The sequence below is a fragment of the Macaca fascicularis genome, chromosome 5 (genome assembly GCF_037993035.2).
Source record: "Macaca fascicularis isolate 582-1 chromosome 5, T2T-MFA8v1.1".
Classification (NCBI taxonomy): domain Eukaryota; kingdom Metazoa; phylum Chordata; class Mammalia; order Primates; family Cercopithecidae; genus Macaca; species Macaca fascicularis.
In genome coordinates this window covers 28131842-28157238 of record NC_088379.1, presented here as the reverse complement: position 1 = coordinate 28157238, position 25397 = coordinate 28131842, and the positions used below count along the sequence as shown (strand labels likewise).

General features: G+C 35.4%; 1 long non-coding RNA gene across 1 annotated transcript; it reads right to left on the bottom strand.

Moving 5' to 3' along the window:
- Window positions 1-736: 736 nt before the first annotated feature.
- Window positions 737-17718, bottom strand: LOC135970777 (uncharacterized). Its single transcript, XR_010586628.1, has 3 exons — window positions 17631-17718; window positions 6605-6692; window positions 737-1007 (listed from the first exon to the last, which is right to left on the bottom strand). It is a non-coding gene; the product is annotated as an uncharacterized lncRNA (long non-coding RNA).
- Between the last annotated feature and the right edge of the window lie 7679 nt (window positions 17719-25397).

Sequence of the window (25397 nt, the reverse complement as noted above, 5' to 3'; positions counted from 1 at the left end):
CATATATGGATTTCACAAAAAAATTATAAACCATGCTAAAATGCAAGTAAAACATAATCTAAGGAGACCTAACAAGCATTAGAACCAGGCAGAGTTATTACACCGATTTGAGAATTATCAAATAGGAAATTTAAAATTACCATTTTAATATATACATGTTTAAGAAGAGATAGACAATAAAAGTAGGAGGAAGGGAACATTCAGAAGAGTTCAAAGGGAAATTCTAGAAATAAAAAGTACTGCAACAGAAATGAAGAATGTTTTTTTGACAGGTTCATCAGTAGATTAGACATGGATAAAGAAACAATTAATGAGCTTTAAGGGAAATCAATACAAACTTCCCAAACTGAGAGGCAAACAGAAAGATAATTAAAAATAAATGAAAAAAAATAACAAAACCAAACAAACAAAGCACAGAACATGCAAGAACTACAGGACAATGTCAAAAGGTCTCACACGTGCCTATTGGAATATCAGGAAAAGAAGAAATCAGAAATCCCTCGCTACCTTTCACAAAGTCTTCTGGACCACATAAGCAATACTTCTGTCTTTCTCTCTTTGACAAAAATTTAGTCACATGATGCCAAAAGAAGGTTGAGAAATGCAGTCTTTTAATTGTGCACGCTGATCAGTGTTCTGTTACTTAGGGAAAATTGGAGAATGGTAAAACAGCCTCTATTGTACTCAGCTGGAAGTAATAAATCTGGGAATAAAACAGTTTGATTATGAAAATATATTTGTCATTCTAATATGGAAGGACTTTATTCTTTAGTGTTCTGAAAGGCACACGGTAATTTACTCTGACAAGGTCTATATGAGTCTATATGAACTATATTGGATTTGAGCATATCTTGCCTTAGAGATATTGTTGCCCATTCCTCACATAACTTTTTAGCTAATCGGTGGAAACATGTCATATTGCTGAGCAAATGCAAAAATTGAGTTGAATCTGGGCTAATCCCAGAAGTCCTAGATGTAACCATTCATAGCAGTATTTGTCTTCAGGCCTGTTGAAGTATGAAGAAAGAAAAAATAATTTAATTTGGATGGAATGCCAAGTTCATTAATTAAAAAGTAAAAAGAAAAGAAAAAAAGGACAATGTTGCACAACTAGAGAGGATAAAAAATTTGAAGACTATGAGTAAACTTTCCTGTTATATCAAATAATTTGATTTTATATTTTCTGAATAATGAATGGGAAACCATGAAATTTTAGAATAGGTTGAAAATTCTGAGATGCACTTAAGGAAACAAATTAGAAACATTGTCACTTGCTTTAAAAGAAGAAAAATGAATATACAAAAATCTGGTAGGTGAGTAATGCATTTACAATAAAGGTAAGAGATTGATTGAAAAATAAATACATCCAAATTATATTGAAAGCAACATTTGCCTACTTCCCTAATTTAACTGTAAACAACTTTGCAAATATCCAACCCTCCCAAATCTAGACCTCACCAATAGTTGTCCAAAGTTTACTATTTAACAACAGTTTGAAGAACGCATTCTGGAATTTTAGATGCACTGCAAACTTTAAGTTTAGGTTACGAACATGTCCCTCTTTTGGAGTGAAGCAATTGTTTATTTTATTCTATCTTTTTTTTTTTTTTTCCCCAGGAGTGGAAAATATCATGCAATCTGACTGAAATTCAGATTATCTTCAAACAGTTACGCTGAGACTACAAGGTATACTGGGAAGAGAGAGCTCACTGTCTGATCACTTACTCACCAGAAATTTAACATGTTGGAGAACATCTTGAATTATTTGGAATCTATCCATCATTAAACATAAATGAGGAGACTGTGGTACACAAATGTGGTAATACCAAATGGATACATGTATTAAAGACACTGTAACCATCTGGACTCAATATGGGACCCAGAATGTTCCCATTTATCAAATTATAATTCCCATACGATATTTTATATCTGTAATTCAATGTTGATGAAAACATAATTGTTTTCCATTTGTCAGAGTGATTTTCAGCAGTAATGAATTAAGTTAACACATTTATCAGAGAAGGAAAAGATTGGTGTCCAAAAGAGAGTTTTACTAAATTCTCTGGTTTTAAAGAAAGAGGAAGAACAGAGACAAATAACAGTCACCATCAGAGGATTTATTCAAAAATTTTAAGAATGAACACATTTTATAAGTATTCTTGTCTCCATCTGTTTGAATTAATTTCCTCTCTTAAAAGTGCTCTCCCTTTTCACTGTTTACCTAGATATTAAACAGGTTTCAAGATCCATCTTTTCCATAAAAAAATTTTATTATTACCATCCACTCCATTATACACTGAACTGTCCCTTCTGTAACACAGGAGACATTACTACCGCCACCAAATAACTTTTATCACGGGCTTTTTAATGATCTCCATGCAAAAGAGAGGTCTGTCTTCTTTCCTGTCTTTCTTTTTTTTTTTCCTATTAATTGATTTCTTTCTTTCTTTTTTCCTTTTTTTCAAGTTTTATCATGAAAAAATGTATAACAAACACCAATAAATAAAACTAAGAAAAATGCAGATATTATTTTTCAAGACATAGAAGTTACCCCACTTTGTCTACCAGGACTGTGTTATAGCTGGAACATCTCTATTGGAAACTCAGGATATCTTGATAGACCATTAGCACAGCCTGTAAAAAATATTACCCTCAATAGTTCTTTGATGAATACTAGCACCCTTTTTAGTTCTGGCTATTGCTACTTAGGATAACTAGTATCATATTCTTTCCCCTTGTTCTGAAATAAATGCTGTCAAGAACACTTTCACTTCCAGTCCGTCTAGACTCTAGCTCTTCTAAGAGTTAGTCCAGGAAGGAATCTATGATGGTAAGATTGAAGGTATTAATGCAATAAGTAAAAGTAAAAACTAATAGGGAGCAATAAATGCCCTGAGAGCTCCTTCCTTCCTCCAGTCTAGACTCTGTTTTCTCCCAAATGTTATTGGGCATCCTGAGTGTTTTTCAATCACCTCTTGTACCTCTCACTTAGCCACATTTTGCTTCTTAGCACTTAGTCCTTGAATCCTATAGTCAAATTTTCATGATTTTCTAAGTATTTTTGCTCTCCAAAGTGTATAATCCTTATTCCGTTATTCTCCTCAGTCATGGCACCTCTGTTCTTCCAGCGAATGAGGTCAAAAATCTTGGAGATATCCTTGCAGTTTCTCAGTCTCCAGAATACCCCTGAAATCTAACATTTTTTTTGGTAATACCACCGTAGCCCAAGCCAACAACATACCTAAATATGACGATTGCAATACCCTCTGAGAGTCTTCCATTTTCCAGTATTATCAGCCCTCGTACACATATACCTCTGTCTATCTTTTCCAAATGATGATTTTGACATAGGAATCTGTTCATGACATTCCTGCAATCTAAGTTCTCCAGTGGTTTCCCATTAAGCCTAGAAAAATACTCACATTTACTCCTTGGCTTATAAATTCTAACAGGAACTTGTTTCTGACTGCCTCCCCTACTCACGTCCCATTATCCAGCCACACATTTTAATATTTTAAAAACTCGTCTGCCTTGGGACTATTGCACATTGCTCCACTCATCTTATTACTCTAGATAGCCTTATGACAACTTTTTATTTTGTACAAATGCCAAGTCAAATTTATTACCTTCAGAAGTTAATTTCCTAAGCATCTCAATTAAATAGAAGTCCTCCATAAATTGAAAACTTATTTTAAAATGATTTTATACTTATCACTATGTGGCAGCATATAAATAAGATACGTATATACACGTATAATGTCTAATAACAATTAATGTATTTAATATTTTCCCAACTAATAGACTGTAAACACCACGAAGGCAAGGATATTATTTATATAAATAATAGTGCCTGATACATAGGAAATATATAATAAATATTCTGAATAAATGAATAATCTAAAGGAATTATACTATTTATATATTTCAAAAGGGAATATAAGCATAATTTAAAACAAAATATTGAGGAGGAAAAATATGTTTTACATATATATCAGAAAAAGTAAAATTCCAAAAACTTAACTCTGAAATTCTTCATGAAACTTGGTCTAACAAGACCTTCCCCATTACAATTGATGGCAGTTTCCTCTTTCCACTTGCCAATACAAATCCTTGAAGACTTCCTTGATACCATTCTTTCTCCTGGAGTCTCATGTAATCTATTATTTTAGTTACCCATAACTTCAAAATATATGCAGACTCTGATGGTCTCTCAGCACATTTTATTAGCCCTTTGTCCCATGGTTATCTCTATGCCTAAGTTATTGCCATATCCTAGTAAGTTGTGTCTTTGCCTACAGTACAGGCTTTTCATATAACAGCAGCTGGAGTGATCTCTTTCTACTGAAGGATTGAGTACTGGCATATGATGGAACTTTTTCCTGCTTGCACAGCTTTCCAATTATTTTATAAGTTAGCGGTGGTTCTTTGAAGCTCTGGAAAATCCTGTTTTCTGAAGCTGTCATCATCACCAATAAATATTCATGACAGTGTTGTTTATTGTATGAATTGCGATGATTCTTTCTGGAGTTACATGAATTTGTGTTTGAAACAGAAGCCTACATAAGCCTTGGATTTTTAACCCAATATTCTTGAATCTCTACCTGTATTGTTATGACTGTGATGAATGTCATGTAGACAATCAGAATTCCAAAGGGGTGCAGCATCAAAGTAGTTTCTCTCGTCAGACCAGAGAAATTCAAAATAGTCTTCAAGATGGAAAAAAATAAATAAATAAATAAATAAAAAACTTGAGTAACAGTAGGCTATTGGTAAGAAAACTTCGTTACTACCTAACATTACATCTAAAGATAAGATAAATTTGGGGCATGTTCTTGTGGGGTTTTTTTAATCAACTATAATTTCTATTTCAGGGATTCAATGTCCTGTTTTAACTTTAGAAAGGAGAAACTAAAATTTAATTTTAAAAGTTTTTATTCCAACATTTATTTTATGCTATTCTTCTGCTTTATAGGCATGGATAAATCTTAAAGGCATACAATAATTGGAGATATATATATATATATATATATATCACAGTATGTTAACATATATCAGATTACGTTATTATTTCTTTGCTCAAAATTCTACATTTTAATAATATTAAATTCAAAGTTTTCCACAATTGTCTCCTAGGTACAATGTGATTTGTGTCCAGGCTATGACACTCCATTACCCCCACTTTGCCTCCAGCTGGTTCTTGCTTTTCTTTTCCTCACTTGTTACTGCATAGTGGCCTTCCAGTTGTTGTTGAAACTGACAAGCACATTCCATCCTAGGGCATTTGCTTTAGCTGATCTTTGTGCCTGGAGCACTCTTCTCCCAGATTTGCAATTCGCTTCCTGCCTTACCTTTGCGCAGATATCACCTTCTTAATGAAGCTGACCCTCACAAATCTATTTAAAATGTTCAGTCTGGAAATCCTTATTCCCCTAATTATGTTCTATTTTATTTTACTTTGTACAGTACATATATCATCTTCCAGCACAAGTTTTAAGTTAGTTATTTATTATGTCTGTGGTATATCATCTTTTTTTCTACAAGAATGTCAGCTACATGAGCACAACTTATCTTATTCTTGTTGTCAAGCTAAATAACAGAGAGAGGCTCTCTAAAAGAAAAAAGATATTTATTCAGGAGTAAGGTATTTCAGTGGGAAAACAAGTGCCACAGTAAACTATGTGTGTATTCAGGGAGGTCAAGGAAGACAAAGTTTTTTAAAGGAAAAAATGAAGAGGATTACAAAATTTTTGTCAGGTAATTATCCTTGACTGTAAGGATCAATAACAAGGGTAACAACAATCTGAGAAGAGTTTCTGGGAAGATTTTTTTGCAGAAGTATTTTTGTGTAAGGTTGCAATAGCTTCTGTACAAGGTTGTGGTTTTTGCAATGTTTGTGGTAGTTTTTTTCTCAGGCATACAAACATGAGAACCTTCTCCTCAGGGCCTTTTCTGGCTCTATTTGTCTTTATCTTTTTTTAAAACACTAGTGACTCCCTTCTGATTCTGATAATTTTCACACTGTATGTGAAGCACTACTATTATGCATATACATGGTAAAAGCTTGGAGGGCAAGCTTTAAATTATATTTGTTGCATGAATATTTTAAGAGCTCTTACAAATAAAGATAAAAAAACCAAACCTGACAATTGAAGAAATAAAAGTAGAAGCAAGACTATGAAAAAGAAAAATTCAGCTTAAGATCAAAGGCAAATTAAAAGCAAAACTCCATTTTAGGCAAATAATTTAGAAGTAGCTTTTCCTTTAATTCCTGATACACATGTTTTTTACAAGGCAGTATAAATAATAGAATCTAGTAGAGAGATTCAGTCATGGTTGCTGCCCTATCTCACATGATTCCTTCTTAAAAGAAACGTACAGTAACCTTCGTGTTCACATTCCGGGGCAAATATTTAGCCATGATTATGATTCCATATGCTTACTGTGTAGCATAAATATCATGCCTATGGATAGAAGCCTCTAATGTTGTGATCTCGATTTAACCTGTTCTTCAGAAAAGGTCATGTGACCCATGCCCTCTGGGGCAATCTTGATAACTCTCACTCTCTTTCTCCATATGCAGCCAAATATGTCAAGGGCAACATACTACTTTCCCGTGAAAAGAGACTTCCTTCTTGTCTTTTGTGCTTTTGGTTTTTTTTTTTTTTTGGTCTTCTAGTTTTTCCGCAACAGATCTGTATTAAACATCAAATTTAGTTTAGAGAATTGAGGATGATTAAATAGCCCAGCACTCTTATGTATAATTAACTGAAAATTAAATATGGCCGTAAATATGAACGTAGTCCATTCCAGCTCACCAGGGGAACTCTGCTTTAGAATTCCAAGAACAGATCTGGACAGGATAAAATACTATTTTCTTCAATGTTGTCATTTTTTCTTATTTATTTATCTTAGTTGTTTAATTATGGGGTCAGAAGGCTGGGATCTAAAGTAGAATTCTGGTACTGTACTTTAAGTTTCCTCAAACTCCATATAACAGAATTAGAAAATCCTACATTAAACCTGAAGTGTGTGTGTGTGTGTGTGTGTGTATTTGTTCTCTATGTGTGCATTGGAGTTCATCTGTTTTTAAACCTAGGATAAAAAAATAAGATAGGGAAACAGAAGATATTTGGTATATTTGTTGATTGGAAAGATGACAGTTACAGTGAAAGAGGTGTATTAGATCTACAACTAAGAAATGAACATTGAGCAAGAAAGAAACACTACCAAGATAAACAGACAAAAAATTCTATCTGGTAATATCATGGGTATTGTAGAAAAAAGAGTATCTTTTTTTCCCATCTTAAGTTTATGGCTGAGTTCTCTATAACAAAAGAGAGATTAGCAACACAAAAGCATACAAATTTATTTAATATAAGTCTTATGTGACACAGGAGTCTTCTGAAATGAAAACATTTAAGTCAATAATCAACTGCATATGTTACAGTGGTCTCATAAGATTATAATACTGTATATTTATTATACTTTTATATGTTTAGATATGTCTAGATATACAAAACCTTACCATTGTGTTATAATTGCCTACAATATTTAAACAGTAAGATGCTGTACAAATTGGCATCTCAGGAGTAATAAACCATACCATGTAGCCTAGGTGTGTAGCAGGCTATTTCATGTAGGTGTGTATAAGTATGGCCTATGACATTTGCATCACAAAATTAGCTAATAACTCATTTTTTAGAACGTTTTCCCATTGTTAAGCGATTCATGACTCTACTTAAAAATTTGGAAATTGGAGTGGCAAATCACAGGTGCTAAATTCACCATCTTGGCATAGTCAAATAAACAACACAGAGACTTAGGCACTATGACAAAAGTGATCAAAAGAGTCAAAATTGCCCATGCAAAATGTTGCATATTATAAAGATCATGCCAGTTACTGTTTTCATTTATACATATGTTGAAAAGGGTGTTTATCTCAAGTTCCTTATCATTGTAAATCAGAGGGAAAAAATGGATAGAAGTGAAGCAGAGGAGGAGGCCTAATATCAGAAACAAGAAGTTGTAGTTGGAAATCTCACAAAAGAGAGACATAAAACAACATATTAAAAACTGGTCATGAGCTATTTTAAAACAACCTATCTACTGTTTTTTTTAATTCAAATATATTCAGCATGTCAGTCATATATCAGTTATATATTTTTTCTTGTTTCAATTCTAAAACTACAACTGACCAGTTTTAGTAATCTCACCAGAGAGAAAGAAGAATAATTTTAAAAATTTATATAATTTGAGGTTATTTCACCATAACCATATTGCAATGAAAAATAATGCTTTATTTTTAATAAAAATAATTTTGTCAACAAAAACTTGCTTACGGTGTGATTTCAAAAGTGATAAAGTAATGCATTTAGAATTAACAATTAACTTTTTTTTTTTTTTTCTGTTTTCTGAATTCCTGATGCGGTGGCATCTGGCCCTTGCTGACCTGAGACAGATTGTCCCACCCAGGATTAGTTTATTCTCAGAGATAGTAAAGGACTTGCTTGAGAACATGCCTTTGGTATGCAAAACAGCCAATCCCAAATCTATGTCCCCTTTTCCTTCTGTTATGTTTACACTATGGAACGCTTTCCTCCAGGCCTAAGCACCCCAGAACAAGGTCACTGACAACTAGGGACTACTTCTGCACCCCACAGTCCACCAAATTAATCAAAATATCTCATTTTAAACCTACTTTGCTTTGCATCATCCATTCCTCCCTACAAAAACTCCAGTCAAGGCTTTGCCGGTAGCTCTCCTCTCTGTCTGCTCATCTCATGCAGATGCTTCCCAGGCATGGTGCGCTGTGCCTCCTATTTTTAGGAGACCGTGAGAATAATACAAATGCCTTTATTAATCACAATCATGTTTGTGCCTGTGTGTCTTATCAAACTTAATTAAAACAAATCCTGGGTACCATAAAACAAATCTGTATAAAAACATTAAAAAGTATGAAACCATTAAGATATAAAGAGTTAATCATCAATTATCCAGAAAGTTTGCTTCACTAGAAAACTCATTGCCAGATAATGTCACATAAAGGAGGTACTACAGTTTCCTGAGTTCTTGTCAAAACTGGAACGTAAAACCTAAAAAAGAAATTAAAGATAATCAGACCTAAGAGCTTAAAAACACAGTAGATTGTTCACTGGCCTACACTGTAAAACTAGAAAATCTGGAGAAGTCATTTAAAATAATGACCAGCCTCACAGGGATTTTATTTGTAATGAAGACTTAATGTATCTGAACCATTTTTAAACTTTATGGATGAGAGACATGAATGAAGTACTTTGCTAAATCACTCTCCTATCTCTGGCCTCAGGAGGTTAACTGCGATGCTAGCTTTCCTATGAAGACCACAAGAAGGAGAGAGACCAGAATTTTACAGTTTGTTTTGAGCAAAGGTCATATGGAACCATTGCTCCAGGGATCATTGCTTTTCTACATGGATTGTACTCATAACAAACAAATGAGCTATTTTAATACACATCAAAGTGGTCCTGACTATCAGGAAAGTAAATCAAACTAAAGCGACACAGAGACCGCACACACACAATATATATACCAATCCCTGAAGAATAGAATGGTGGAATGTGTCTTTATCACACAGAAATAATACGACGGTTATGACTTTCTGTGAAGTGATGGTTACTGGAACATAGAAAAATAAACAAATAAACTCACTTGGGAGGAGACTGGAGATAGGGCCTACTTACAAGATGAAGGTGAATCATTCTATGACTAATATTGTTCAAAATGTTATTGGAAACTTTTTTTAAAAAAGTTGAACATTATTGGGCTATATTGGTATAGCATTTGCAAATATGTTCTGTATATAAAATCATATGAAAAAAATGGAAGTTCAGAGCTACTCAGTAACTTCTCATGGGTTCTTTTTGATGGTGAAGAGCTTGGATACAATTCTCGATCTGAGTTCAAAACGCTAGCTAATGAGTTTTGAAACATTAATATGTTTTATTCATATAAAACATTATCTTGAGTTTCCTGTAAAGAATGTGATATCTTTCTAACACTGTAAAATTATTTACATTTTTAAAACCATTTTTCTATATTACAATGAATGGTAGTGAAAATTGGATGGACTTTAATATTAGCGACCTAGATTTAAATAAGAGCTTAACCATTTGATATTTGTGAATCGTAGAAAAGTTACCTAATCTCTCAAAGCTTAAGTTTTTGAATGTGTGAGCACGGCCAAGATGTGCTCACAGAGAATGGTTTGCATAATAAAGGGTGATGTGTTTAAGAAGTACTGTTAAATTAGAAGTTACAAAATATAGTTCCTTTTTTTTTTTTGAGGCAGAGTCTTGCTCAGTCGCTCAGGCTGGAGTGCAGTGGCGAGATCTCGGCTCAATGCAAGCTCCGCCTCCCGGGTTCACGCCATTCTTCTGCCTCAGCCTCCCAAGTAGCTGGCACTACAGCCGCCCGCCACCACGCCCTGTTAAATTTTTTGTATTTTTAGTAGAGAGGGGGTTTCACCGTGTTAGCCAGGATGGTCTCGATCTCCTGATCTCCTGATCTGCCCACCTCGGCCTCCCAAAGTGCTGGGATTACAGGCGTGAGCTACCTTGTTCGGCCAAAATATATTTTCTACCGTAGCACATAACAAGAAAAAAAATTACTTGGAAAAAAAAAAAATCCCACAAAATGCCTGCTTTGAATTAAAAAAAAAAAAAAAAAAAAACATGGAAAATTTATTCTGCTTTAAAAATAAAAATGACACTCCAAATTCAAAAGAACTGCTTTTCTAAATGATGTTGCTAAAGTAGAGTTGTATATTAAAGCATTTTTTAAAAAAAGAAAGTTGCTGATGTTTTTTCAATGTGTTGTGTCGTTCACGCCCCCAGTCATCTAGCAATCCTTCTTAGCTATGGATCTAACTCATACTCCATATTTTAAAGACTCTCCTCTGCTCCTGGGGTTTACCTAAAAATTCCAAATTTCAAAATTATGTTTTCCTAGTATACTGTTGAAAGATTTTTTGAGAAAGTCTTCTTCAAAACTAGTTTTTTAAAAATTTGAATTAGCATCAAGCCATTGAAATTAGACCTGCTAGCCTCTCTAGAAATGATGTGCTGAGACCTGAAAATGCTCTGTTTCTTTGCGGAGGATGTTTTTGGGTAGTTCTCCTTATTACAACCAGATAGCTCTGAGTGTGTTAGAACCAAGCACTGAGGATCTTTACATTATTCTACTTTTGTTGTTGTTGTTGTTGTTGCCTATTCTGAACAACACTGGTGACTAGAACCTATGACTTCCTCAAGGGTAGCATCCTGAAAAATTGCTATCCCAATTCAGAGTATTTATACTTTTTAACAACAGCTAGATCACAGATGCAGATAACCAAATCAGACCTTGTCTCTGTAAACAACTGATAGAGCCAAACGTGTGCGTACCAGATGACTATCATGCCTGGTCAAGATTTGTTATCAAAAGCTAAGGTCCTTGAGTTTTCACAAGGTGTGATCCTTGAGGTGTCTTCTGGGTGTGATTGTGGAAAGCTTTCAGTACTTACTTCTAGCTTTAACTTTCCCGCATTTCTAAAGGATGGTTTTCAAACCTTGACATATCCTTCTATCCCCTACTGTCTTTGGTGTTGAGATAACTTGTCTTCGTTCCCCCTAGGAACACATTGAATCCCTTCGCTAAGTACATGTAAAAGACAGGAAAGAATGACAGCATCATGGACTCCTCATTTTTCTCTTTCCTTTTTTATAACACTTTACAATGAAGGAGATTGTAGTCAAAAGCCCTCCAAATTCTTCATCTTCCCACTTGTTCACTTGAAAAACGTCATGCTATAAGTGAAAGAAGGCAGTCACAAAAGATCTTATGTTATTCCATTTAAATCAAATGTCCACAATAGGCAAATCTATAGAGATGAAAAGCAAATTAGCAGTTGCTTGGGAATGAAGGAAACAAGAGAGTGATAGGTAAAGGGTCTGGGGTTTGTTTTTGAGGTCATAAAAAATATTTTGAAATGTTTTGTAGTGATGTTTATACATATCTATGAATTTACTGAAAACAATTTCATATTTGTGAATCACATCTTGAAAAAATGGCTAAATACCATATTAACAACTAGAGTCCAGAGAGACAGGTACTAAAATACAGAATTCCAAGTAGTTGCCAATTGATCAAATAGTGGCTGTTTCTCTTTGATTATCATTTACTTAAATGCATTGTCAAAATTTAAAAATGTAGGGATTTCACATAAAAATCCAGAAGAAAGGAAGGAAGAAAGGAAGGAAGGAGGGAGGGAAGGAAGGAAGGAAGGAAGGAAGGAAGGAAGGAAGGAAGGAAGGAAGGAGGAAGGAAGGAAAGAAGGACAAAAGAAGAAAGAGAGAAGCATTATACCTTGTCTGTTGGGTTTTCATAAGAGTTATTATCTCTGGATAATTATCTCTGAACAATAATAGTTTGAGCCCCCCAGGAACACATTGAATCCCTTTGCTAAGTACTTGTAAAAGACAGGAAAGAATGACAGCATCATGGACTCCTCATTTTTCTCTTTCCTTTTTTATAACACTTTACAATGAATGAGATTGTAGTCAAAACTGGGGACAAGGAAGGTATTTTTCTCTTGCAATGAAAGAAAAAAAACCTCAGTGTCAATCACTGACAACATTTAAAGAGTATCTTCTACTGACTGACAACTTTTAAGCCAATACTATATTGCCCAAGGAATGACTGAGATATCAGACTTCATAGTTAAGGATGCTATTTATGAACTCCAGGGGGTTGTGATGTTCTTACTGTTTAACAAGTGTAAGGAAGAGATCCCACAATGCTGCTGCACAAAATCCCTTTGTCATTCCACTTAATCCCCTTCACCATTTCCTCTCCTGAACCTTAGCTTCATGGCCGCTTTAGTTCTTTGAAGTTTGTTTTTCTGCCCCCCATCTGTGTGAATCACTGCAGGCCAAATTCTGTTTTTGTGATAGTCAAGGGGAGCTGCCAGCCTGTATCTAAAGGCTGAATTTAGCACCAGGGGTGGTGGCTGATCTCTAACAAATGTAAACAAACCTATCAGAAAATGTGGCTGAGCTAGACAAGTGTTGGGGAGGGATGTTAGAAGAGTGGGCAGATAATGACTTTTATATGGTTCTACAGAACTGACTGTGTTTTTCTTTCTTTTTCTGTAATTCCAGTTCAATTGTGATCTTATATAATACCTACAGGTTGCATAATGATTGTAGGGTTATTGAAAATATTGCATTTTATACCAGTAATATTTCTTTTTTACATTTGAAGCACTTTCAAATTCCTTATTTATTTATTTATTTATTTTTTTGGTAACATAGTTAGGATGGATTATCATATTAGATAAAGGTTGATAAATTTTATGTATGATGACAAAAGTATTGGTTTCTAAGTACTTGTCAACGAGAAACCTAATTCAATGATTATAAATCAACATCTTTATATTCATTTATTATTTACAGATATGTAAAGATTATTTTTAATAGTCTAGTAGGTTTCTCAATTTGCCAATACAGTTTCACTCAATTTCCCCTTGTTAGAATACAGGAGTTAAGGAATGTGCTACAAGTATGACTTCTGTAGAGAGTTGTCAATCTACAGATCATATTATAATAGTTTCAATAACTCTAATACTACATATACATTGCTGAAGAAAGAGATTTAAGTAAAAATTTTAAGGCAAGTAAAAAAAATCTACTTAATTGTATCCATTTTGGAAAGCATATTAATCAACTTTTCACTACAAAAAATGCTAATTCAGTAAGCTATCTAATGCTTAATCTAAAAGAGGTTGCATTGTATTATAAATTGAGAAAAACTGCATTACAATTTAACATTATTTGTTCTCATCTCTGAGGAGATTCTCAGCTTCTAGGTTCAATTTACTGGTCAGGCTAAGATTTCTGCAGCTGCTCAGTTGCAGTTAAAACTGAATAGAAACTATCAAGATATGTCCCAGTTGATCATCAAAGTGCCAGACATATTCATTCCTGCTCTGATATTTGCCAACAACCTTCTCATGTATAATGATCATGTTCAATTATTACTTTACTATGACTACTCTATTTGTTTCCTGATAATCTTCTAGCACAAGGAGCCAAAGAGTTCATGAGGCAGCTGTGGTTATGTAAGTTTAGTGAATCTCTTACTGTGTACCCAGGAGGAAACATCCCTTCTGCGAGAACTAGGACTTTGGAACTGTAGAATTTAAAGTTGCAAGTTTAAGAAACACAAAATTCCTAAGAGGTTCAGTAGGATAGTAGAGCATCCTGATTTCCATCCCTCAGATTCTAAGTCCATGTGGTCTACTAATTTAAGACAGCAGCATAATCTCTTTCTTAGTGAATATTCTCCAGTAGCTATTAGTGTACAAATTAAAGATCTGTACACTTGTGCCTATTCTTATTGCTTCACCCATATGCATCTTCCCCAAAGTTCCTTGTACCCATATTTCAATGTTGTTTATTACAAGCCTATGGCCAAACAGATAACCCATTTGCTACTGTCTATGAATATTATATATAATAAATTTGGAGCTGGATGTGGTGGCACATGCCTGTAATCCCAGCACTATGTGAGACTAAAGTGTGAGGATCACTTGAGACCAAAAGTTCAAGGCTGCAGTGAGTTATGATCATGCCACTGCACTCCAGCCTGGATGACAGTGAGAACCTGTTTGTAAAATGAAATAAATAATTAAAATGGTAATATTGGTTTAATTCTTATATTAGTCTGTTCTCACACTGCTAATAAAGACCTACTCGAGACTGCGTAATTTATAAAGGAAAGAAGTTTAACTGACTCACAGTTCCACATGACTGGGGAGGTCTCACAATCATAGCTGAAGGAGAATGTGGATCAAAGTCATGTTTCTCATAGTGGCAGGCAAGAGAGCTTGTGTAGGGGAATGTCCCTTCACAAAGCCATAAGATTTCATGAGACTTATTCACTATCATGAAAATGGCATGGGAAAGACCCGCCCTCATGACTCAATTACCTCCCACAGATAGGGTCCCTCCCATGACAAGTGGGAAATATGGAAGCTACAATTCAAGAGGGGATTTGGGAGGGGACACAGCCAAATCATATCATTCTGCCCCAGCCTATCCCAAATCTCATGTCCTCACGTTTCAAAACCAATCATGCCTTCCCAACAGTCCCCCAAGTCTTAACTCATTTCAGCATTAACTCAAAGTCAAGTCCAGAGTCCAAAATTTCATCTGAGACAAGGCAAGTCTCTTCTGCCTATGAGCCTGTAAAATCAAAAGCAAGTTACTTACTTCCTAGATACAATGGGGGTACAGGCTTTGGGTAAATACAACCATTCCAAATGGGAGAAACTGGCCAAAACAGAGGATCTACAGGCCTCATCCAAGTCCAAAATCCAGCAGGGTAGCCAAATCTTAAAGTTCTGAAATGATCTCCTTTGACTACATGTCTCACATTCAGGTCACACTGATGCAAGAGGTGGTTCCCATGTCTTGGGCAGCTCTGCCCCTGTGGCATTGCAGAGTACATCCTTTCCCCCTGCTGCTTTCATGGGTTGGCGTTGAGTATCTGTGGCTTTTCCAGGTGCACGGTGCAAGCTGTTGGTAGATCTACCATTCTGGAGTCTGAAGGATGGTAGTCCTCTTCTCATAGCTCCACTAGGCAGTGCCCCAGTGGGGCCTCTGTGTAGGGGGCTCTGACCCCACATTTCTCTTCAACACTGCCTTAACAGAGGTTCTCCATGAGGTCTCTGTCCCTGCAGCAAACTTCTGCCTAGAAATCCATGCATTTCCATACATCCTCTAAAATCTAGGAAGAGGTTCCCATACCTCAAGTCTTGTCTTCTTTTCACCCACAGGCCCAATACCATGTGGAAGTTGTCAAGTCATGGGGCTTGTACTTTCTGCAGTAATGCCCTGAGCTGTATGTTGGCCTCTTTTAGCCAGGGCTCGAACTGAAGCACCTGGGATGCAGGGCACCATCTCCCAAGGCTGCACAGAGCAGGAGGCCCTGGACCTGGTCCATAAAACCATTTTTCCCTCCTAGGCCTCCAGGACTGTGATGGAAAAAGCTGCTGTGAAGACCTCTGACATGACATGGAGATGTTTTTCCCATTTTCTTAGTGACTAACATTTGGTTGCTCGTTACTTACGCAATTTCTACATTGGGCTTGAATTTCCTCAGAAAATGTATTTTTTCTTTTCTATAGTATCATCAGGCTTCAAATTTTCTGAATTTTATGCTCTGCTTCCCATTTAAACATAAATTCCAATTCCAAACCATATCTTTGTGAAAACATAAAGCTGAATGCTTTTAACAGCACCCAAGTTACCTCTTGAACACTTTACTGCTTAGAAATTTCTTCTGCCAGATTCCATAAATCATTTTTCTCAAGTTCAAAGTTCCACAAATCTCTAGAGCAGGGGGAAAATATCACCAGTCTCTTTACTAAAACATAGCAAGAGTCACCTTTATTCCAGTTCCCAACAAGTTCCTCATCTCAGATGGAGATGTTCAAAGAGCGTTTGTTCAAAGCCAGTCAACAAGTCTCTAGGAAGTTCCAAACTTCCCCAGATCTTCCTGTCTTCTTCTGAGCCTTCCAAACTGTACCAATATCTACCTCTTACCCAGTTCCTAAGTTGCTTCCACATTTTTGGATACCTTAACAGCAGCACCCCAATACCTGGTACCAATTAACCGTATTAATCTGTTCTCATGCTGCCAATAAAGATATACCTGAGACTGAGTAATTTATAAACAAAAAGAGATTTAATAGACTCACAGTTTCACATGGCTTGAGAGGCCTCACAATGATGGCAGAAGACAAAGGAAGAGCAAAGGGACATTCTACATGGTGGCAGGCAAAAGTACAAATGCAGGGGAATTGCCCTTTATGAAACCATTAGATTTCATGACACTTATTCACTATCACGAGAACAGCATGGGAGAGACTCACCTCCTGATTCAATTACCTCCCACCAGGTCACTCCCGTGACATATGAGAATTATGGGAGCTACAATTTAAGATGAGATTTGGGTGGGAACACAGCCAAACCATATCGATTCTCTTTTGTCATAAAATAGACAACAAGATGTACATGCCAACCCTATATCTATTGAAAAGATTCCTTCTCACCATTATGTCTCATAGCTATCACTAGAGACCAACATGGCCAACCTGGTGAAACCCATCTCTACTAAAAATACAAAAATTAGCTGGGCATAGTGACAAGTGCCTATAATCCCAGTTACTCAGGAGGCTGAGGCAGGAGAATCACTTAGACCCAGGAGGCAGAGGTTGCGGTGAGCCTAGATTGTGCCATTGAACTCCAGCCTGGGTGACATACTGAGACTCTGACTCAAAAAAAAAAGAAAAAAAAAGTTGTACTACAAAAGTCCATTTTTGGCTCATACAATCATACTGAGGTGACCTTACTCATGAGGTAAGTTCTGTACTATTCTTCCTCTGCCAGCCATTAAAAAAAAGATCCAGCTTGTGAAAACAGATGTAAGTATAAAAGAAGGTACTGCTCCAACAGTGGTGGGTGGCATCTGATACTGTGACATTCATTTATGTATCTTATTTTTACCCATGAAACTTGAGATTGATCCTAGATGTACCACTTCCATCTTACCATCGATTCTAGCTAGGTCCCACTGACTATATGACTTTTGAAGTCTTCTCACACCCAGATCTTGATAAGTAATACTCATTCCATAGTTTCTTGATATGCCATGGTCAGATATTCCATCTTTACCCGTGTCCAATAGCATACTTACAGTCGTTTTTCAAATATGCTTGCATCTCTGCTGCAAATGTCATGATCTTTCTTACTTCTTAAGCCTTGGAGTTTGAACTACAGTTTTCATCTGAATCTGTATGTTAGACACCACGTAAAACCTTTTCCCTAAATCAGATAACCTTAGTTCTATGAGATCTTCTAGTTGCATGGCTCAAACAACATCTTGGATCTGTTTCAGAGTCTTTTCTAGTTCTAAGTCCCACTCAAAGCCATTCATGTTACCTAACAAATGTGTCAGAATAGCATTACATGTAATAGCATTATTGTGCAATAAATGTGTCAGAATACAATTCCCAACTATGGTATGCTGCACATGACTCCCAAAGAGGCTTATGAATGATGTAGCTCATTTATTAATATATTGGCCTGCTCTGGATTCCTAAAAATTTTGAGAAATATGATAGGCACGTGAATAATTTTAAGGATTATATTTACCCTCTACAGCAAGGTATTCAGACTAGTAGCCATTTTTTGTTCATCAGATCAATCAACATGATGTCCTTAATACAGTGGATCAACTTTATCTCCTGTAGTTTGTTTAGATGGTACTAGAGCCTACTGGTATATTGTGTCAGCAAGCTAGAGAAATAAATTTATTCAAGAGAAAGACCCACAATGTTTGTTGTCATACATCCATTGTGAATGTGACTGTTTCTTATTCTCTTTCTCAGTGGGTACGTAAAAGAAGGCACTCACTTTATCAATAGCTAATAGTATATATCAGAGACCCTTGTAAATGTACCACATCTGGCACGACAGCTGCAATTAAGTTTACAGTGGTCCTGCTTCATAAGCCAGACCAACTATATTTTAAGGGATCGTGTTGTGAACTAAATGGTGATATCATAAGCCAGACCAACTATATTTTAGGGGATCCTGTTGTGAACTAAATGGTGATATCATGGGGATCACAATCCCTGCATCTTTTAAGTTTTTGTGAGTAGCAATAATCACTCTGTGATATAATTTTGTTCAGGATTTACTATATTTTATGGAAGAGATCAGTTTCAGAGTCTTCCTCTTGGCATTTCCTAATGCAGTTGTTCTTATCCCACAGAAACCAATGTGTGGGTTCTGTCAACTACTGAAGATTTTCATTCAAATTATAGATTGTGAAAATAGGGCTTGTGGATGTAGTGGATCTTCTGTGAGTCAGATCCGGGCCAAGACTCCCTTTATGACTGGAGTGTACGTGCTTATGGTCTACCATAGCAGAGAGAATGAGAATTTAGGTATCTAGTATCTGTGTCCATAGCATTTTTTTTCTAACTAGCCATTGAAATATGAGATCTTCCTTTACCTCTGTGTAAAATTACCCAAGTAAATTGCCATACAAATGTGTTTAGTAAAGGAAGGTGAAAAATCACTACTGTGTATACTTGCTGTGCTATCAAAGGGTCTTTCTTCATGGGGCCCTGCTCCCCCCACAACCAGTTGTTCCTTGGGCTAAAAAGTATATAAGCTACAAAAAGTGGGGAACGGGCCGTGAAAGCTCACTGAGGTAACTGACTTCAACCTTTTGCTCATTCAGTCTTGATATATTTTAATCATAGATGTTAAGAAATATACTTTTCTGTGTTTTTTTTCATCTTGGCCCATGTGTCTCCATGTTTTTTTAACATTCTTTACCTCAACCTTGCTGTCCATTATGGTATTGTCTCTCTTGCCTCTACTCTTTGTCATCTGGTATTTAAGAATCTTATTATCCCAAATGCTATAAGGGAGCCTAGCTTTATAACAGAATCTCCTGTCATTCTCAGCTTACCTTGAACGGTCAATACTGAACACATCAGCAATACTGGAACGTTTTTCACTTGCATATTTATTACTAACTTGTTAAATAAAGTGCCTCTAGGACAATGATTCCCAGCTTGTGGCAATGGTCTCCACTGCACCACAGGGTACAATTGATAATGTCTGGATACATGTTGGTTGTCACAACTAAAAAGGCTATTGAGGTCTAGTGTGGAAGGGATACTGTCCAATATTCCACAAGGCACAAGACATCCCATCACTTCCACAGTAAAGAAATTTCAATTCTCAAATATCCATAATGCCAAGGTTGAGAAATTCTCACCTACATTATCCAAAAAATCATAGTCAAACATTTTTAATTCCCCAGAGCTATATAATAGATTAATTTAGGAAGACTCGTTTCTCTTAAACTTTTTGCTATTTTCCTCCAAATCTTACTATAGTAGATCTGGCATCCTATACTGCCTTTAACATGAACTTTTTTCAAAGTTCCAAGAGTCATCTCAACAGTATATTAAAAATTTGTCCGAGGGATGCTCACTGAGATGTCACATCCTAAGGCATGAGGTATTACATTTATCAACAAAATCTCCTTTATCTGGCTTTCCTTTCATTCTGCCTTTTATTGGGCACCCTGAAGAGTCTCTTTCAGTCTTACTCAGGAGCACCCTGGCAGTATATGTTAGCTGTGTCCTGCAGCTTATTTAGTACAAAATTACTCTACTACTTTATCAGGTTCAGCACTTTCCCAGTCAAATAATGCTGAAATTTAATGCTAGTTACTGCTTTTATGCCATGAGAAGAGATGGGAGCATATCCTTAGGAAAGTAAACTTTGCAAAGCACTTGCCTCGTTTGAAACTTCCCCATAGTCTTTAGGCAAAGGTATTGAAGAAATCTTTCTTTTCAAACAAAGTAGAGTGAATCACTTCTGCAATCCCTTCTGCAAACTAAAGATTCAGGAAAATCTTTAGTTTTAAGTTTCTCAAGTGACTGTCCCCAGACATATCCTTTCTAATCTCATTTCACTTCTTCCCTCTGAAGACCCTGATTTTGGCATGGACGACTTGATTAGTCTAACAAATTCAACCTTTTCCGAATTTGTTTCAATTTTACAATAAGGAACATTATTTTTTAGCTTCATATGTTTTAATAGAGAGTCTGAATCTAGGTTTGGAAGTTTGATTACTGACATCTTTTATGCCTAACCCCTTCCTCTCCCTTTTACACCCCACATCTGAGATTACTGGTAAGAAAGCCTGGGTGCTCCCTCAGATTGTACATATGGGAAGTTTAAATCACATGCTATCACTCTAAGCCTGGCCCCACCTCTAATTACCATAAAAATCCCAAGCCAGTCTTTTTTTTCTTTACTCTCTCAAGATATTTTAGACTTGCTGGAGTGTTACACTCTCTCTTCAGAAAGCCCTATTGTGTGAGTAATAAACCTTCTTATACTCTGTGGGTAAATGTGGGGCATCACCAGTTTTAACTGGCAAACCAAATGTTGGATAGAGGTACATTCTATTTCTGTAGAGTGCCTGCACCATCAGCTTCAACCTGGAGAAAACTAAAACTTGCTTTAAAGGTTTCCAACGAGGTCCTCTGACTTAAATATTTGTGTATAATAGATAACAACACATCTATGACTGTGGCAGTATCTACTCAGTTCCGTAGTCCTTGTGGTTATCTCCTTCAGACCTCTCAAATATCAGAAACATTGCATAAACTAATGTGTCTTTTCTATTTGTAGTTTGTCCTTCTTTCCAAAAAGGGACAGCTTCAGCAGTCATCCTGTTAGAACTCACCAAGGACAACCCAAATTCCACCTAACACTTATCAAGGGGATCATTGCCATCCAGGCAACATGTTGTGTAACTCTAAACTTTCACCCTTAACGTCCATTTCTTTGCATTGAATCTTGTACCAACTATCTTAAATCCATCCTATTCTTTAAGCAGTGCTTCAGATGATCATTTTTGTGCAAGAAGTTTTCTTTGAAGATGTGATTTAAGTGAAAGATGAAAGGAGGGAGAAAATCACAATAAGCCAAGATAGGAAGCTAGGAAAAGTGTGCATCCTCAGACTGATTACTCACAAAGCTCTGGACCATGAATGGTATCACAGAGTGTTACCTCTTTGAGACAAGGGGGCTAGTCTTTTACACCCTTGTTTCAATCAGTCATCAGGTATGGGCTATCTTTCCACGGAAAGCATAATTGGGTAAGATGATTTCCATTGCCAGGGATAACTCTCCAGGGTTAACAGACAAAACCCCACAGTAAATGTGTATGGGTGCAACATTCTGATAAGGAGGGTCTGTGCGAGATTTTAAAAACATGTATATCAATTAGACAAATGCAAATGAGAAGACTACTCCAGTAGATATTGCAAAGGTACGCACTTAGCATATTCCAGGAACAGAAAGAACAGTTCTGCTGTAATCTGGTGGGTTAGAAGAGTGATTTGAGATGAAGTGTAGGAGGTAGGTAGGGGCTAGGTCAGATAAGCTTTTGAAGGCCAGGATAAAGAGTTTAAGTTTTATCTTAAATGGGAGTGGAGAGTTTTAAAAATAATTTAAAACAGAGAGTGGAAAAATCTGATATTATCCTTTTAAATTTTATCTTTTTAAGAGAGTTAATAAACTTCTGTTATTGATGTCTCAGTCTTACAGTAAGTATCAAAAAGAAGTTTCAAAGTGGACAGGTGAGTGTGAAAAGGGGTGTCAAACCCTTTCCTAAACTCTGTTAACGTATCTGTTTTAAGATAAAAGTGAAGGTAAGGAAAGAATACAAAATTGATTTTTTTAAACCTCAAATGAACTTCACACTCATGTTAGGAGAAATTAGAAAAATGATTTGATTTGAAATGACATACTTAAAACATCTTACTTTTTTGCACATTGTAAGTGGTAGAGCAAATCCCATTTATTATATATGTGAAAGATACGTTCAAAATTTGTGCCACTCTTGGAAGCAGCATATGTTGTTTCATATGAAACATTAAGAGAAGTTTTTGGCAGTGTCTTGTGACATAAAATAATGTATTTCATCATGAACAGTGTCTTGCACACAATCAAGTGTCAATATATATGTAAAATTTGTAGATAGACTTTTATCTCACAGGTGACAGAGGAAAATCATATCCTGAAGTTTTTCTATTATTTCACTTCATGACTCTCATTACCATACAATTTCTTTATTAAACTGAATATTATATTGACTATACATATTTTTAGGAAGACCATCATATAAGTGAGAAGTTTTAAATGATATGCCCAGTTGAATAAATAACTAGTTTTAATAGAAAATAATCATTTTAAGTATTTTTTACTTTTGTCCTAATCATTTGGAATACATCAATAATCTTACTTTTAGAAAAAAAGCTCAATATTCTATTAGACAGGATAATAAACTGTTGAAGTAATTATTGATGGTGTATTAAGTGTTAGCCACTAAATAAAAACTAAACCAATTAAATTTGGGGGAATTTTATCTGAATGATTACATTTGTGCTTTTAGAAACATTCAATAAGCAATCAATTTCATGTTTAACAATAGAATTATAGTAGAAAACAAAATGAATATATGAAAAAGTACACTGTGTTCTATTTAAATTTTAAAGATGCAATTCTTTTTTTACAACCTTTGTATAGTAGCATTCATATGTCTTACCCATACATCCAAGATCATTACAATTACTACAATAAGTTTTTGATTTAATTGCAACCATTATATTTTTAATTACTACTATTTCTCATTATTACATTCCAGCCTATTAAAATAGATAATAAAAATAAAAAAGAAATAAAGAGCCTTTTTTCACCCAGAATATTGGTCTTCTGAACTTAACGATTCTAAAGGAATATAGGCATCACAGATTGCAAGCAGGTCGATGATCATGAATCTGACATCTAAGCTATAGGACTTTGAACTGAACTGTGAAATAGGTGAAGTTTCGCAGATAATGAAAAGAAGAAAAGTGTATTTTGGAACTACATTTTTTTCTGCAGTTCCTCATTATCAAGCATGCACTGATTTTCCAACATTATGTAACTGCTTTAGGAATGAATTGAAATTTCACTACCTAGAGAAATGGCTGAGATTTTCAGTTCAACCAAAATTTAATGTAACTTAGCATTATAGAAAAAGAAAACATCCTTCTAAGTTGATTTTTCATAACATATTTTATAGACAACAAATTTGTCAGCCAGCTTTCCACCCCTTATGGTTTAATTATACAATTTGAATGTATTTCGTTGAACATAAAAATGAATAAAATACTATTTGATTCGTGTTAGCAGAGTTTGCAAAAGGTTTCAAAGGAATACTAAGAGTTATGGGTTGCCTTTTGTATCCTCCACAAAAAAGTTCTAACTTCCAGTACCTCAGAAAGTGACCTTACTTGGAAAAGGTTTGTAACAGAAGTAATCAAGTTAAAATGAGTCCACTAGCAAGGGCCTAATCGGATAGGACTGAAGTTTTCCTAAAGAGAAGAAATGTGAATGCAGAAACACACAGAGAGGGAAGATGATGTGAAGAGACACAGGGAGGATACCATGGGAGGACAGAGAGAGACTGGAGTTACGCTGCCACAAGCCAAGGAACACTGGGGGCTACTACCAGCTGGAAGAAGAAAAGAAGGCATCTTACCTTACAGACTTCAGAGGGCTAAAGACCTACTGACACCTAGATTTCTGAATTCTAACCTTCAAACATGGGCGACAATAAAATTTTCTGTCTTAAGTCACCCAGTTTGTGGAATTTCATGATGGTAACTATGGGAAGCTAATACATATGAGTCTGAGAATTAGGTGAGGTTCTAGCATAATCCAAAAAATTAACCAAAACTATTAAATTATCATTTGGTTTTACTTAAAACTCTGAATAAGTTAGTTGAGATATTATCTATATTTTCAAAGTAAGAAATGCCCAAGAAATTATCTTGGGCATGCCAATAAACCCTTATCTATATTCTTATAATATAAGAAAGGAAATATTGTCTGAACATTAACACTAGCTAGTCTTTCACTTACATTTGTATATACATGCTGTTGGAAAAACTCACAAAAATTGTTAAACATTGAACCTGAAAAGTTTAGCCAGATCTCCTACTTCCCTAGCCTGTGACTTAATTATTTTAAACACATAGTATCAGTACGTGCTGAATAGGCACTCAGATATCTGGTGATGAAAATATCCCTATGTGTAATCTTTAATACACACTTCACATGACAGACTTAGACAATCTATTCCCAGACGTCTAGCTGTCATTTAAAGATAAATACATAGATCAATAGATAGACGAATAGATTAAAAGAAAACTTGCTCCTAAAGAAATTCCGTCTAGTGAATTACTTTGGAAAAAAATAAAAAATCAGAGACATTTGTCACTTTTTGGAAAGGAGGTGGGTAAAGCTTTTCAGAATGACTTGATGGATTTGACATAAATGCAAAAAGAAATGTATTATAGGATTTCTGACTAAACACATCTTTATCAAATAAAATTATTCTCAGAATATTAATTTTTATCATTTAAACAAATGCAATTGAAAAAATACAATATGAAATATTTCTCCATTTTAGAAGCAGAAACCATGCAGGGTTGTTAACCTGTGAATATAAAAGTTTGCTTTTATAATTTTAAACCAATGTATTTATTCTCAATGCATAATTCAGTTTTACTTTACAAATGTCAGTTGGATCAATAGAGATAATTATTGTCATCTGCAGTAATATTGGGGATTTCCAAAAAGGTTTATATGACATCATGGAGGCCTTTCCAGTCAATCAGGTAAGGAGCTTGGGAGTCTCCAGTTTGTTCTTAAAACAAAGCGAAACAAACT